The sequence below is a fragment of the Rhopalosiphum padi genome, chromosome 1 (genome assembly GCF_020882245.1).
Source record: "Rhopalosiphum padi isolate XX-2018 chromosome 1, ASM2088224v1, whole genome shotgun sequence".
Taxonomy (NCBI): Eukaryota; Metazoa; Arthropoda; class Insecta; order Hemiptera; family Aphididae; genus Rhopalosiphum; species Rhopalosiphum padi.
In genome coordinates, this window is record NC_083597.1 from 75,837,461 (window position 1) to 75,852,032 (window position 14,572).

Genomic DNA, 14,572 nt, shown 5'->3' on the forward strand with positions numbered 1-14,572 from the left:
CTGGCTTTATATTTAGTAAATTTATATGATATCAATAAATAGTTATGGTGGTGATGGGAGATAAATATATTTCGATAAACATTAAGAATTTAAAAATATTTTAACTTATTTTTAGCTATTTGTATGCAAATTTGATATTTAAATGGTTTTTGTTACTTTATTATTCATTCAAAAAGTATGAATTGTGTGAACCTGAAATTTTCGTACATATTTTGTATACACAATAATTTTACAACATTTAGATTGATTTTAAGCTGTTTATTATTTATACTACAAACTTATAGACTGTTCACATAGTTCTATGTTTGGCAGTGTTAAAAAAATTAAATATATATAAATATTTCAAGTTGTACTCAAATACCTATGGTTATTATTTTCCAGGTTTGTAATTAATGTAACATAGTGTACTAGTTTATCGGAATTCATATTGTTTATTGCTCTTCAGAAAGAAGATATTTCTGAAGTTATCATTTGTTATGTTGATTCTTTTTTTGCCTTTGTTGCTCCATCCACAATGAATACAATTATTATTGAAGTAGGAAATAATATTTTTCCAATTAAATTTTTGGAAAATAAAGCGAAGTATTTAATACTTATGAATACTTTTACTTAATTAATTCATAACACTGATTATAGGTACTAAGGAGTACTAGCTTATACATTCATATTAATTTGTGTGATATATTATATTATATTTTAAAATAATTTTTCAAAATTTAAGTGTAATGGATTATTTTATACAAAATAATGAAGGAGATGAGACATTACTTCTCAAATAAGTGGAGAAACTCTTTCCACCAAATACTAGGGTAAATTCTGTTACGTTGACGTAGAATAAGGCGTTGATTTTTTTCACCTGCAGATTTTGATAATACGAAAAACCCACTCTTTTGGAAGACCCTTTGTATTTTATTTAAATTAAATTTTTTTTAAAGGTTGCCGCCGCTGCGTGTAGTTTTTATAAATGTGTTTAATTTTCTAATCATTTTCTTGGTCAAATCTCATTATATAAATTTCATTGTTCCGTGTTCGTGATACTTTAATACTTAACTAACCGCATAACCGTTAAACTTTAGTAAATTAATTAATGTTAGTTTTAATTAAATTGACTACATTTAATTTACTATAGAATACACTGAAATTTATCAGAAATACAACGAGGCTCAATACGCATTTTTTTAACTATAAATTTAATTATATCATCTTTTCTAAAATTAATTTCTATTATCGATTGAAATTAAAATGCGTTTTCTTGTTTACAACACTGAACACGTGGTTTCAAAACAATATAATATATGTTTTCAAATTGATAATATTGACAAACCACTTGATTATATTTTATAATTTTGGTGAGCTAATCAACCAGGTCGGTCCTTGTCTAAGCCTTGACTATGTCTTAATATAGCCTTGATTATTGTCTTCTGCTTGGCTATGGTTATAATCTTAAAGATACGGTATTGCACGGCGCAGTGTGTAGGCAAAAGAGGTACATGTATAACTATTTAGTTAATATTTAATAATATAATAATAATATAAAACATATTATATTCTAGGTATTGCAGTCGAGTAGCATTTTGTCAACGATTACTGCACATTTGTCTGAAAGATCATTTTACAAAAACCAATATTTCGGAATCCTTTTTCCAGAAAAAAACGTTTTGCAAAACTTAAATCCCGGATTAATTTTCTTTATTTTTAAATGTTAGTATTAGGTTATATAGGTGCATCGTGTATACGTTTGTGTACCTATAAAAGTGTATAGATTTATTGAAACGTATTATGAAATGTTTAGTAAGGTATCTTTTATTTCGTACTTATTATGTCGGCGCTGCAGCGAAAACGTGTCGTTTTAATTTTAGGTCGCAGTAAACAATGCTAAACATTTTTAAGTCAGCGAAGGATGAATAGGCTTAGGGTACTGAAGAAAGTATTTACCTTATAATGACATCTCGTCAACAGGCAATCGATTGGATTTTCGTGAATAATAGTACATCTACAATTAACCACTTATCATTTTGTTAAATTTAAATAATTTTAAACGTTTTACAAAAAAGGTAAGTAATTGTTGATCAATAAATTCAAAACTTAAGTAGGTAGTATAATCAACATATTACCTACTCAGTACCTACTTTGTAAAAATATATGGCTATATAATATTATCTATAACTAATAACTTAATTTAATGATATTTTTAAATACAGAAATTTAATTCGGGATTTATGTTTTCGTTAAATGGGTTTTCGAGAAAATGGTCTTCGGAAAAATTGATTCGGGATTTTGGTTTTCATGAAATGATCTTTCGGGAAAATGTCCGGGTACCCGTGTCAACACGCACAAGTCGCAATCAAATTGTCACCCAGAATGCCACAGGCAAACGCATAATCATTTCACATTTCGGAGCATAGGACCATTATTGGGTATGGACGTCGCGTAAATAGATTGTACAGTGGTAAAGCAGCTGGGGTTCAGTCCATCGGTTATTTTAATTAAATTCATTAATTAATTTACTGAACTTTGGACGGTCGTTCGCGGATGGCAGCAATGAAATCCGTGATTCAACCATCAGTAGTTTCAGAGGAAAAAAATTGACAACCATCATCCTACGGGGTTTATTCGTAAAAGTATTACGATTGTGGTTTAAATTTAAGAAGAAGTTTTATGCGTGGGCAGGAGTGATCAACTTTTTAGATAATACATTCGAAAATATATTTAAACGCTTGTTCTTCACTAATATTATTCTTCGTACCAGAGCACTGCATAAATAAAAATAATATTTTTATTTCCATCAATAAGTGACAACAGAAGTATAGATTAAAAATTTAAAATAGTTGGATCATCTCTAAAGTTGTAAGGTGATTGAACCAGAAACGAGAGTTAAGTTTATCGATATAAAATTACATTATTTAAATAATAGTAAAAATGTTATAAAACGATAAATAGTTTAAAGTATAATATAAAATATAGAAAAAAAATTTTTTATAGTAATGTGATAATTTGATAAAAAATAAAATAACATATTCAATAAATGGATGTAGTAGACTTAAATTCTTCTGTCCAAATGCATATAGCTTACAACCTAAGTATAACTAAATTAATATTTATTTTAAACGAGTATAATATAGATAATTAGGTGAAAAATTATCAGTAATCTTCTACGTGTATTTAAAAACTGTTTTACAAACATTAAGGATATAATTAGATTTTGAGTTAAAAATGTTTAGGTCTTTCTACTTTTATAAGTTTTGAAGAATATATTGTGGGCTTGAATATAGAAATTTTAATAGAGATTTAATTGTAGTTTCAATTTTTACAATATGATAATAATGAGCACCTCCCCCCTACGAAGGTTATACCATAGTAAAACGTTTGAAGGGACACTAAATGTACGATATAATATACATATGTAGGTCAGTATAGGTGTTGTAAATTGTAATATTATACAATATATACATAATATACTACATAGTTATTATTATGTTTTGTGGTCATCTTTCGGTACCGATGTCAAAATTAACCACGCGATATGCATGCAACAATAACCACAGCGATTCGATTATTATTACTTTTTTTTATTCTGTTCAATTTTTTAAACGAAGTGTCACGATTACTTAAAAAAATGTTTACACCTACTGAAAATATCATTTTTTTTTTTAAGAAAGACGTTTGGGGGAAACAGAGGGATTAGTTAGAATACTTTAATCAGTCTATTGGTAGTTTTTTAATAAAATATATGTAGGTAGGTAAAAGTATACCTAATTATTGTGTCTGAATTTTCCAAAGACTTACGTAAAGACGTATTTGATGAACAAAAAAATGTTATTAAGTACGATGAAATTTTCTTTATTATTATTTCCTATTAGATTACTGCACGGTTGAATATTTGCTTATCATTTTCCATACTTCGAGTATGTCGATGTGTAGTCAGGACTTCGTAGATACACATTACACCTCAAATGTTATCGCAGTGTAAAAAGTACTTACTCTACCTGCAGTATTTGTTATCAATCTTCCTTTTATAATACCACGTACAGGATGATTCAGCATTTCCATTTTTTCCTTTAATAATAATTCATTTATTCAAATTCTTTTTTTTTAACCTTTAAATATAGTTACTATCATGCTATAGAATATACTTATATTTTCTATATAATTTGAGGACTGTAAAACTCTAACAAATCGATTGTATAGTTTAAATTGGATTTATGTTTTTCAACTAATTAACCCATGTTAAAATATTATTTTTTAGTTTAGGTATGTATAAGTCAAATCATACATTTTTCTAATTGTATAGAATATTTTACAAAAAAATAAATAAAATATTTTGAAAACTACCAGACACATTGCTAAATCGACTGATCATCTAAAACACATCATCATTAACGCGAGACCGTGTCCAATTCCCAATTTGCACAATATACTCGTGTATATTATTATCATATACGTAAAAAACAGAAATATAATAATATGTTATCCAGCAAAAAAAGTTTTCCGTAAAAAAAAGGCAACGTTTAAAAAACCAATTATTTATGCTTACCACTCACTACAAAAATCAAGACGCGAAAGTTGCGTACAAATGAATTCTTACACCTATAGTAATAATAATGATAATAATAATTATTATAACCGATATCTGCACGTTTAAAGTAAATAACCGTTTTTTTTTTATATTCGAAGCAACTGGCTCATTTACCGTATTTACGTATGTATGTATTATATTTATTTAGGTAGTTTGTTTTTATTTTTATAGAATTTTTTCTCATTTTCTTCACGAATGGTTTTGGCCATATATATATATTTTTTTTTTTACAAATGTTAAAATACTTTTTAACGTCAAATTTACCATAGAGATATGTGTAATCGATCGGGTAAATTTACATGCTAAAGTGGTACAATTTATTTTTACCAATTAAAATGTTTTGTGATCTCTTACATTAATTGTGATCAACTTCTGGCATGCTGTTACTGACTTATTGGCTACTGTATACTATTATAAGCTACCACCAAATAGTTAGCTGCATATAATATTATTACAATCATTTATAACTATTAATTGATATGTTACGTTAAATGTGATTATATTTCAATAACAGTCAACAGTTTATTACTTTTTTTTCTTCTATACTAAGAGTAATGGCGATCCTAGAGAAACAATTACATGTCGATATGCTTATGGTTTAGAAGTGGGTGGGTGATCTTTATGAAAAACAATAAATAAATGTTAGTAATACTTTTGATAACTAAAAATGTTTATTAAAAAAAAATTTGTGAGGGGTATTTATAAGAAATAAGCTCCAAAATGTAATGCGATTATACTTACTTCTTACTATTAACAATAATTTCTTTCATAGTGCACAAAAAAAAAAAGAACATCATTGTTGTAAAACAATTAAAATTGAATTCTCTCGTCATCCTCTATAAACCCCCTCCCCCCACAGACACCGAAACGCGCGAATTCACATGTCGGAAATATTATTTGTATTATTTTTTTTTTTTTTGCTCAGGAGACTGTTCATATGTATAGTGACTAATGCACACGACATCTATACAATAATTAGGTATATGTACCCATATTATATGTGTGACCGTGCCGCGCGCGAAAACGCCACTGCCCCTTTGAAAATCGGCCGAGTCCCACGCGCCCAAGACCGCGCGACCCGACGACATAGGGTGCGACCGTACATGAAACAATATATTATACGCGAGTTACTACAACACCTGTGTGAATCATAAACGTATATTATTATATTCTGCGATATGTTCAGGGTGTATAATAATATATGTATGCGCGCGCGCTTGCAGTGTGTATATACGAACACACTGTGGGAAACTTCGCGCGACCATCGGCGTGGGTATTATATTGTGTGTACACACACACACACACACACACATATATATGTATAATATATTATATGAAACTATACCTATGAAGCCAGCCCGTGAGACTGTTTCCTCGCAGATACGCGTCTACCGCAGCAATACTACAGGAGGGTGGTGGCGACGGCTGCAGGTGAGGCACCCCCTATTCGAGCATGTGTATTCGTGTGTGTTTGTGTGTTTGTGTGTGCGTGTGTGCGTGTGTGCGTGTGTGCGTCTCTTGATATTATAATGTTATTATACACGCGACGATACCGTTTTCTACCTGCCCCACCGCCCCATATCGGGATAACCGGAATGGCACACATAGAATATATAGGTATATTATTATTATATATATACGCACAAGAACACCCCACTAAGATTTTGTGTCCCCCTGCTCGCATGCTCGCCGTCCATCCGCGAGTGTGAGACGACGAGTACGTTTTCTGTAAATTATATTCGGTACTAAAATAATGCTCACCATACATTATAATATATTACATAAGACGCGATGCGTGATGCGATTAATAAATTAATTACAGGCGTAGAGGTACATTATTATTGCAGTATACAATATATTATTACCTATACCACAATCTAACCACCGGAGATCGGTCACGTATAGAGGTTTATTAAAATAGTTATACTTGCCGGCTGCCGGCATTCACGGTGTTTGGTGGCATATTGTATTATTATGGAAAATAGTCGAGTGGAATACACACAGACACAGTGTCTCCGCAACGGTTTTCAGATCAGTGTATTTTTATTAAATTGATTTAAAAACGAATTTTGAATACAATAATATTATTATAACAGGTATATAGAGCCGGCCATACGCGTCAATATTCCTCGGTCGGGCGGTGTGCACTTAATACGGATTACAGTTAAAGTCGTTCTCGCCCGAAGACGATTCAATAAATACATTATAATTTTGATTTGTGTGTGTGTGTAAAATACGATTGGAAAAGTAGTCGGACGAGTTTGAATTGTTCCTATAATAAGATACCTAGCTACTACCCAGTGTCGAAATGAAACACCTCGAAGACTATTTGTGGCTGTAGTGCCGTTCTATTGTAATGGCCCGGAATTCAAACGGCTGCGACCGTCCTATTACGTATTAATATATGCAAAATTATACGAAGAGTCGGTCGAAATTCATTGGACGTTTTCTATATATTTATCTTCCGACGATAAGTCCTCTCTCACGGAGGAACTATACATATATATTATATTGCAGATGATGTAATAATATTAATATTATAATGATGACCTTAGAATTTCCTATGTCGCGAACACTCGTTCGTTAAAAATTTAGGGATAATAAAAAGAATGAAAAGTGTTTCATATAACGTAAGTCATAAGTCATAAGTCATAACATATGATTTAATATAATTATATACATTAAAAGTCGGTTGCGGGTAGTGTGTCCTATGTGGCTGCAAGTAAATAGTTATTTTTTATTTTGTTGCATTGATTACAGTACAGTTATTTCAAAGAAACCGTATAGAGTTTCAACAGAGTCAAAGCGAACATCAATTTCTCAGGAAACTGAGATCATTTCGAACTCTGCTGGTCGAAGCCATACTTCAAATGCAACTAATTATCCATGATATATGTACCTGAAAATAGTTTTTATCGTATTTTCCGCGAATGTGACCTTTTCAAAACCATCATCTGCAGGCTGCGATCAAAGTAGTCGCAAAGGGAAGAGAAAAACAAAATATTTTTCTATCAAAGTTGTATAATATCGTCGACATTTTATTAGCAAGAGCCGTCAACAATTAAAATGCATATGACCTATTTATATGTAATATCAAAAAGTTTCAGTTTAATTGACCTCGATCACTCAGCCGGTCTTGTATTCTGTGAGGGGGGAGGGTAAGAGGAGTCAGCACAAAGTAAAGAGGCAAGTCTCTGATCTCGCGCACACATAGCATAAGTGCCCATATGTGGTTTTAATCGGATTTATTTCCAACCGAATAACCGCTGAAAAAATATACGATTTTAATCGCACGTGTCTCCCCTGGTCCGCGAGGAGTGGTCATCATTAGTACTTATTACCCATTATTGGAAATTCCAGCGGTTTAAATAGGCCAAATATATATTATAAGAACATTAAACAATATTATTATGTACCTAAATCCGGATGCGGTGTACAAATCCTATATTCTCGTGATTTGTATAGGCTAGAATATATTATATAATGCACATCGTCGTCTCAAAAAGACTCCAAAGGGGCCGGAATCGGTATAACTGGTTTCCAGTGCGCATTTTATAACAATACGTACAGTCGACGAGCGGAGGAAACCGCGGCATCAGAACAATGCACATACACACACGCACATACGCGGAATATAATAATATCGTATTATATACACGGTAAAATACGGCAAGTACGCATATTATATAGTGTGGGGAAAAGCGATTCGCTTTGATCGCGTGACTGGCAGATTAGACGAGACAATTCCGACCGCGTTGTAAAAATACCGCACACATAATAATGTATACACTTATACGTATACTACACGATATTCACACACACACACACATGCACAATAATATTCTCGGTAGTTGGGAAAACAATCCCGGTAAAAAAATACCCTTACCAGGCTTACCAGGAAGAAAAATCCCTAGTCTAGAAATTAATTAAATCAGTATTCTTAGAATGTAGCGATGTAAAAATTATAACAAACTTTTATTGGATGTGTAATAATTTAATGATATTTAAAATATTTAAAAAAAAATTAAAAATGAAGGAAAGTGGATTTTTTATTTTCTGTTCTGCTATGTATATGTTAGGCGTTGAATGGATCGCTGTTATATGGATGTGATAAAATTCATACCTATAAATGAAAAACGATTCTGAGCGTATATTTTCAGCTTATATATCATTAAGTACATCTTATGATATTATGTAGTTTGATATTGTTTTTAAAGTAATTTATTTTACTATTAGATATAAGTACCTATTACGGTAGGTTGATTCAATTTTTGCGAAAACATTGTATTTATTATATTCTAAGTATTATAATAATAAAAAAAATATTAAATAATTTATATTTATACCATATTATATTATTGTTATTAACTTTTGAGTTAACAAAACAAAAAACAAAATAACAACACCTTACTGCAAATATTGTAGAACCGTGTGAATAGATTCATCGTTTAAATCAGTGTTTCCCATTATTTTTACCACCACGGACCACTCCGATAATATTGTACAGGCCGCGGACCAGCTCTATTTTAAGAAAACTAGGAATACCATTTAAAAAAAAATAGATAATAGATAATATCTTAAAACTAAACTATGTATAATATATTTTGAAAATTTCAATAAATAATATATCTACGTAAAAGTGTAGTCCTCACGAATAATATTTTTGAATTATAACAAAATAATATTAACCTTGTTATTCATCATTAAAATATGTAATTTCGCCTAAATATGAACATTTTGATTACATAAAAAAAATAATGATGTTTGTGTATATCTTGGATTTTTATTTTTAATATGAACTAATTAAGAAGAACATTGCGTTAGATTTTCAAACCCTAGTTATAGTTTTTTCATAGCTTATTGAAATTGAAGATTTTATAAAAATCTTCTATAAAATACTCGTAGTTTGTAATTTTTCATGATTTTGATGAATTTTGTAAGAATATTTTAACTTAAAATACATAAAAAAAGTAATATCTATGTATTTTTAATTTTCATAATTTTTATATATAAAAACAAATTTGTGGGAATTTGTATGAAGTTTTCAAGAATTTTGACCCCGCATGTGATAAATTTGTTATCGTCGTTCATAGAAAAAAAGAAAATTATGATCTGATAGGTTGAGTAGGTTATAATCTTATACGTCTATCGGAGTCACGCATATATGTTTAAAATTTTAAATCCTGATATAAAATACATTCATGTTTTGTTACATCAACAACCACTGCTGTATACAAGCTATATCAACACAAATCCGTGGAATTGAGTAAATAGACTAGGGAATAAATCAGCGCGTACTTATACATTTTTAACAAGAGGATGTCATGTGTGTATCATTGAGTATAATGTACTGTATGGAGAAATAATATTTATAATTAAAGTGATAGTCTAAGAATTGTACGATATTTATAGTTATTAATATTTAGTAATGTATTATTATTTCAACTCAAAGATTTTATAATTTAAAATTGTAATAGGTAAGTATCAGATAACATACATGTATTATTTATAAATAATATTGGTATAATATATTATATACAATGACATTGGATAATTTTATTATTATTTATATTATACATTATTCGTTTTTTACAAAATCATAAAAACTAAATATATACACGTAATGACGTAACTTAAAATAATAATCATTATTATTAAGAAATAACATCAAAATGTGTACGTGAAATAACTTCACCTTAGTGATAGGTATAGTACTTACGATTCTAGGATAAAAAAAGTCACCGAAAAAAGGTGTGAATAAAAAAGCCACTGATAAAAAAATCACAGAATAAAAAGGCAACAGATCAAAAAGACACTGATTTATTTTTGGGTTAACATAGTTCTATACAATGAATTATTCTTTATTTTAAAATTTAATATGACTTATAAAAGTATACAGAAATAATAATAATTAATAAAAACAATTTAAAAATTTAATATAATAATTAAAACAATCGTATTATGTAAGCAATAGTGGTCAAATATCTATAAATTGTCCGTTGCATTAAATCATCACTACATAATTTTTTATACAATTTTTCTTGCATGTTTAAATTAATTTTTTTGTTTTAATTTTTGGATTTTTCTATTGGAAATTGGTTTAATTTTGTTTCTTTAGAAAACAATTCTTATTTCATTTTTTAAAATTAGTATCTAAACAGAAGGGTGATTGTGACTTACTAATTTTGAAAAACGATCGTTCCATCTTTCTATTTGGTTGTTGGTTTGATGTTCATTACACAGGGTTGTTTGATGGACATTCCACGTTGATGGGGGATATAGTGGCGATAAAAAAAGTTGAAAGTGGGACGAATGTGACGAGATATTCTGTATATAGCTGATTGGAGTCTTTTTTATCCGTGGATTTTTTGTCCCGTGGACTTTTTATTTCATGGCTTTTTTGTCGATGGCCTTTTTATTCGTGACTTTTTTGTCGATGGCCTTTTTATCCGTGACTTTTTTGTCGGTGGCTTTTTATTCTAATACCATTACTTATAGACAGAGTGGGATGTTATTTATCCAAAACACTACCTTATCAGAAACGGACTGGAAGTATAATATATTGGTCCAGGGGGTGATACTATATACGGGCCCAAACTACTATATAATTACTTGTAGGTGTCCTTGTAGACGTCATTGAGCTGTAATGCTATAAATATAGTAATAATATACTAAATAGTTAATACTAATTTCTTCTTTCGACGGGTACTGCCGACCACGGACGCTTAAATTTACGAACGGGGTTGGTAACTACGGGTTAGAATACATCCCAAATTATACATATTTTATGCGTCAACGCGTTGAATGATACTACGGTTATGTGACAACGGGTGTCCCTCAAGTGCGCCTGATTTTAAAATTGTACCTTTTTAATTGTCCAAGTGCGTCCGCAGTGCATGTTATCGCTTATATTTTCGTCACAGCCCGACTGCCTCTGTATAATAAATTATAACTTTAATTCGTCATTTTTTGTCCAGACCGTTACCCCAATCGGTGGACCAAAAAAAAAAAAGAAAAAAAAACGGTTTCAAGAAATAGGTACTGTCTAAAATATGTCAACATTTGTCGTCATTATGACATATAATGTATATATGATATAATTACTATAAATAGTAATTATGTAAAAATTACAGGTAGGCGTACGATATGAGTTAGGTTATCATTTAATATTACGGAAGTCTATTGTATGTTTATATTTTCTTCGTCGTCTCATACAAACCGTGAAAAATTATTTTACCCGTATTTCCCGTATTATACACGTTTGTGCACTTTGGCAGCGAGAGAGAGAGAGTGAGAGAGAGAGAGTGAGAGAGACAGAGAGAGAGAGAGAGAGAGCGACTTTTGCGTTATCGTATTACATATACTGTATAGGTACCAGCTATATAATAATATATTGTATCGTATATAGCTCGATAGTTTTTGGAGCGCGCACGCCGTCACGTCCAATCGTTGAGACGCGTCTGCCGCCGTGTACGAGCCACCCGCGGTGTATTAAATAAAGGTATACGCGCGTACAGACATATATAGGCGGCCTCTCGTTGTCGTATTATCGTAACGTTTCATTGCGCTCGACAAGGCACGTGGTACACACGCACGCAGACGTCTGGCCGTCAAATACAAAATGGGTGGAAAAAATTGCGAAAAACGCACGACGTTCGACTTTTGCAGATTGTACATAACATAGACGAGTATATAATATATATGCACATCGTCATCTGCCGTGCAGCACCCGTTAGATAACTTACCTATACCTACTCACAAACGTAAACGTCCATACCAGAGGTAATCTACATTTTTCATCTCTGCACGGTTCCTTTGTCTATTCAAATAATATTTTGCAGGTGACCCTCAAATCATCAAGGACATAGAAATATAATGCCGCTTTAATGTATAACTGTTATATATAGCCATATAGGTTATGCACGGTGTTTTATACAGGGCGATTCACCAAACACGCTCACCGTTACTTTTTCTTTCAACAACTCAGTTATTCAAAATATGATTTTAGGATTTTTTAAATATATACTAGAAGACCATATTATTATATATTATTATTATTGCGACCTTTTGTTCTACTTATAAGGAGAGTCATGTGGAGATATAAATTTATTTTCAAAATTAGAACCTCCCTTTTTTATTGTGAATTATTTAATGGATAATTGTTCTATAAATGTTCATATATCAAAATAAAAATTCAAACGAACAGTTTTTGAGATATTTAATTTTGTTCATGATCATGAATTTGAAAAATATTAGGGGATTTTAAAATGTTAGATCCTAATTAATATTAATCTATCAACATTTATAACTCGTAAAAATGGCCTTAATACTAGATAAAATATTACATATTATATTTCATATTTTTGTAAAACCATTTTTAATGACAATTATCCTTAGTATATAAATTTTAATGTCTAAAAAACTACTCATTTGAATTTTTAATTAGGTATATTAATTAAATAATTTACAGTGAAAATAGGAGGGAGGTCTTATATTTGAAAAACCAAAGGCATCAAACCACACGTGTAAGTTTCAGTTCTTTTTCCAAATATTTAATGTTTATATATCATAGTAATTAGTAGTTGAAGATTAAATTATTACGACAGTGATATTTATTTTTTATCCAATGTTGATGAAATATTAAATAGTCTGTAAACGCTGTAAGACTTCATTTTTCGCTATATCATATTTGAAAGACGCTTACCGACGATTAACAACTAAGCCGACATTTATAATATGGAATTATTTACTATTACATACTTTATCACACCGATATAATGCTTATACGTTGTATTGCTTATTTAGACGTAATAAAGCATCTCTCTGATGAATAGAATTTTAAGATATCGTCCTTATACCTCATTGTTATAATTTGGACGATGCGGTGTAAAAGATTTGAAAGAATGCAACGGAAATGTTTGTGCTCGGCATTAAAGCGTTTTACACAAGGTATTAACGTGTATACTGTATACGCATCAATGAGTTTTCTTCAAAGAAATATTAATTTTGTTTGGGTTATGTCAATATACCGGAGGCTCTACCCGGATCATATTTATATAGTTCAACCCCTAGAAATGAGTTTGAACTTTAATACAAGGATTATCAACCATTTTTATTTTAAAGGTTCGACATTTCAAAAATATGTTACTGTTTATTTTTTTGGACTTGTCAAATGTCAGTATAATATTTGTTTAAAAATTATAAAATGACTCTTATTCTCATGATGGGCTTACGTGACTGATATACTGACAATTTATTATTATACCAGTGATTATGTTTTCGTAAACGAGTAATTTATAAAACAATAGCGATTTAACAATTATTATATTTCACAAACGCGTTAACACTTGAAATCTTGTAAAAATAACCAATTAAACTATTTAAACAGCTGATCAACAGATTTACGTGATAGGAGATAATATATTTTATTTATGTACTTTGATTAAGAATAATATTTTAATTGTATGCAACTCTCATATTTCGAGTAATGAAAATACCAAAATTATTCAAATTAGAAAATTGTAACAAAATATCACAGTTAAATTTTTAAACAGTTATTTTTTAAGAAAATGTCGAATGTAGTTGTCTAAATATTAATTATATAAAATTATTAAACAACTATTTATTTACACATTTAAAATCAAATATCAATAAATTAAAAAAAAATGTATTGTTATTAAGTATTTTATTATATATAATATTATTCTGCTGCTACAAGTATAATATATATTGTATCCTAATTGCATCTAACTTGTAACACATTTTAATGAATTTTTATATACCATGATATTTATTATAAAAGTTGGGAAAATTGGAGCCACGGCAGTTGTGTAACTAAATAGTCTATCCAGAACGCCGTGTGTTCATAACTATTTTAATATTTAAATTAATTTACTTACATTATTATTATTTTTACATATAGACATATAGTGATCATACTTTTAAGGATAATTGCCAGAAACAAAATATTACACAGAAGCAGCCAATGTCATATGT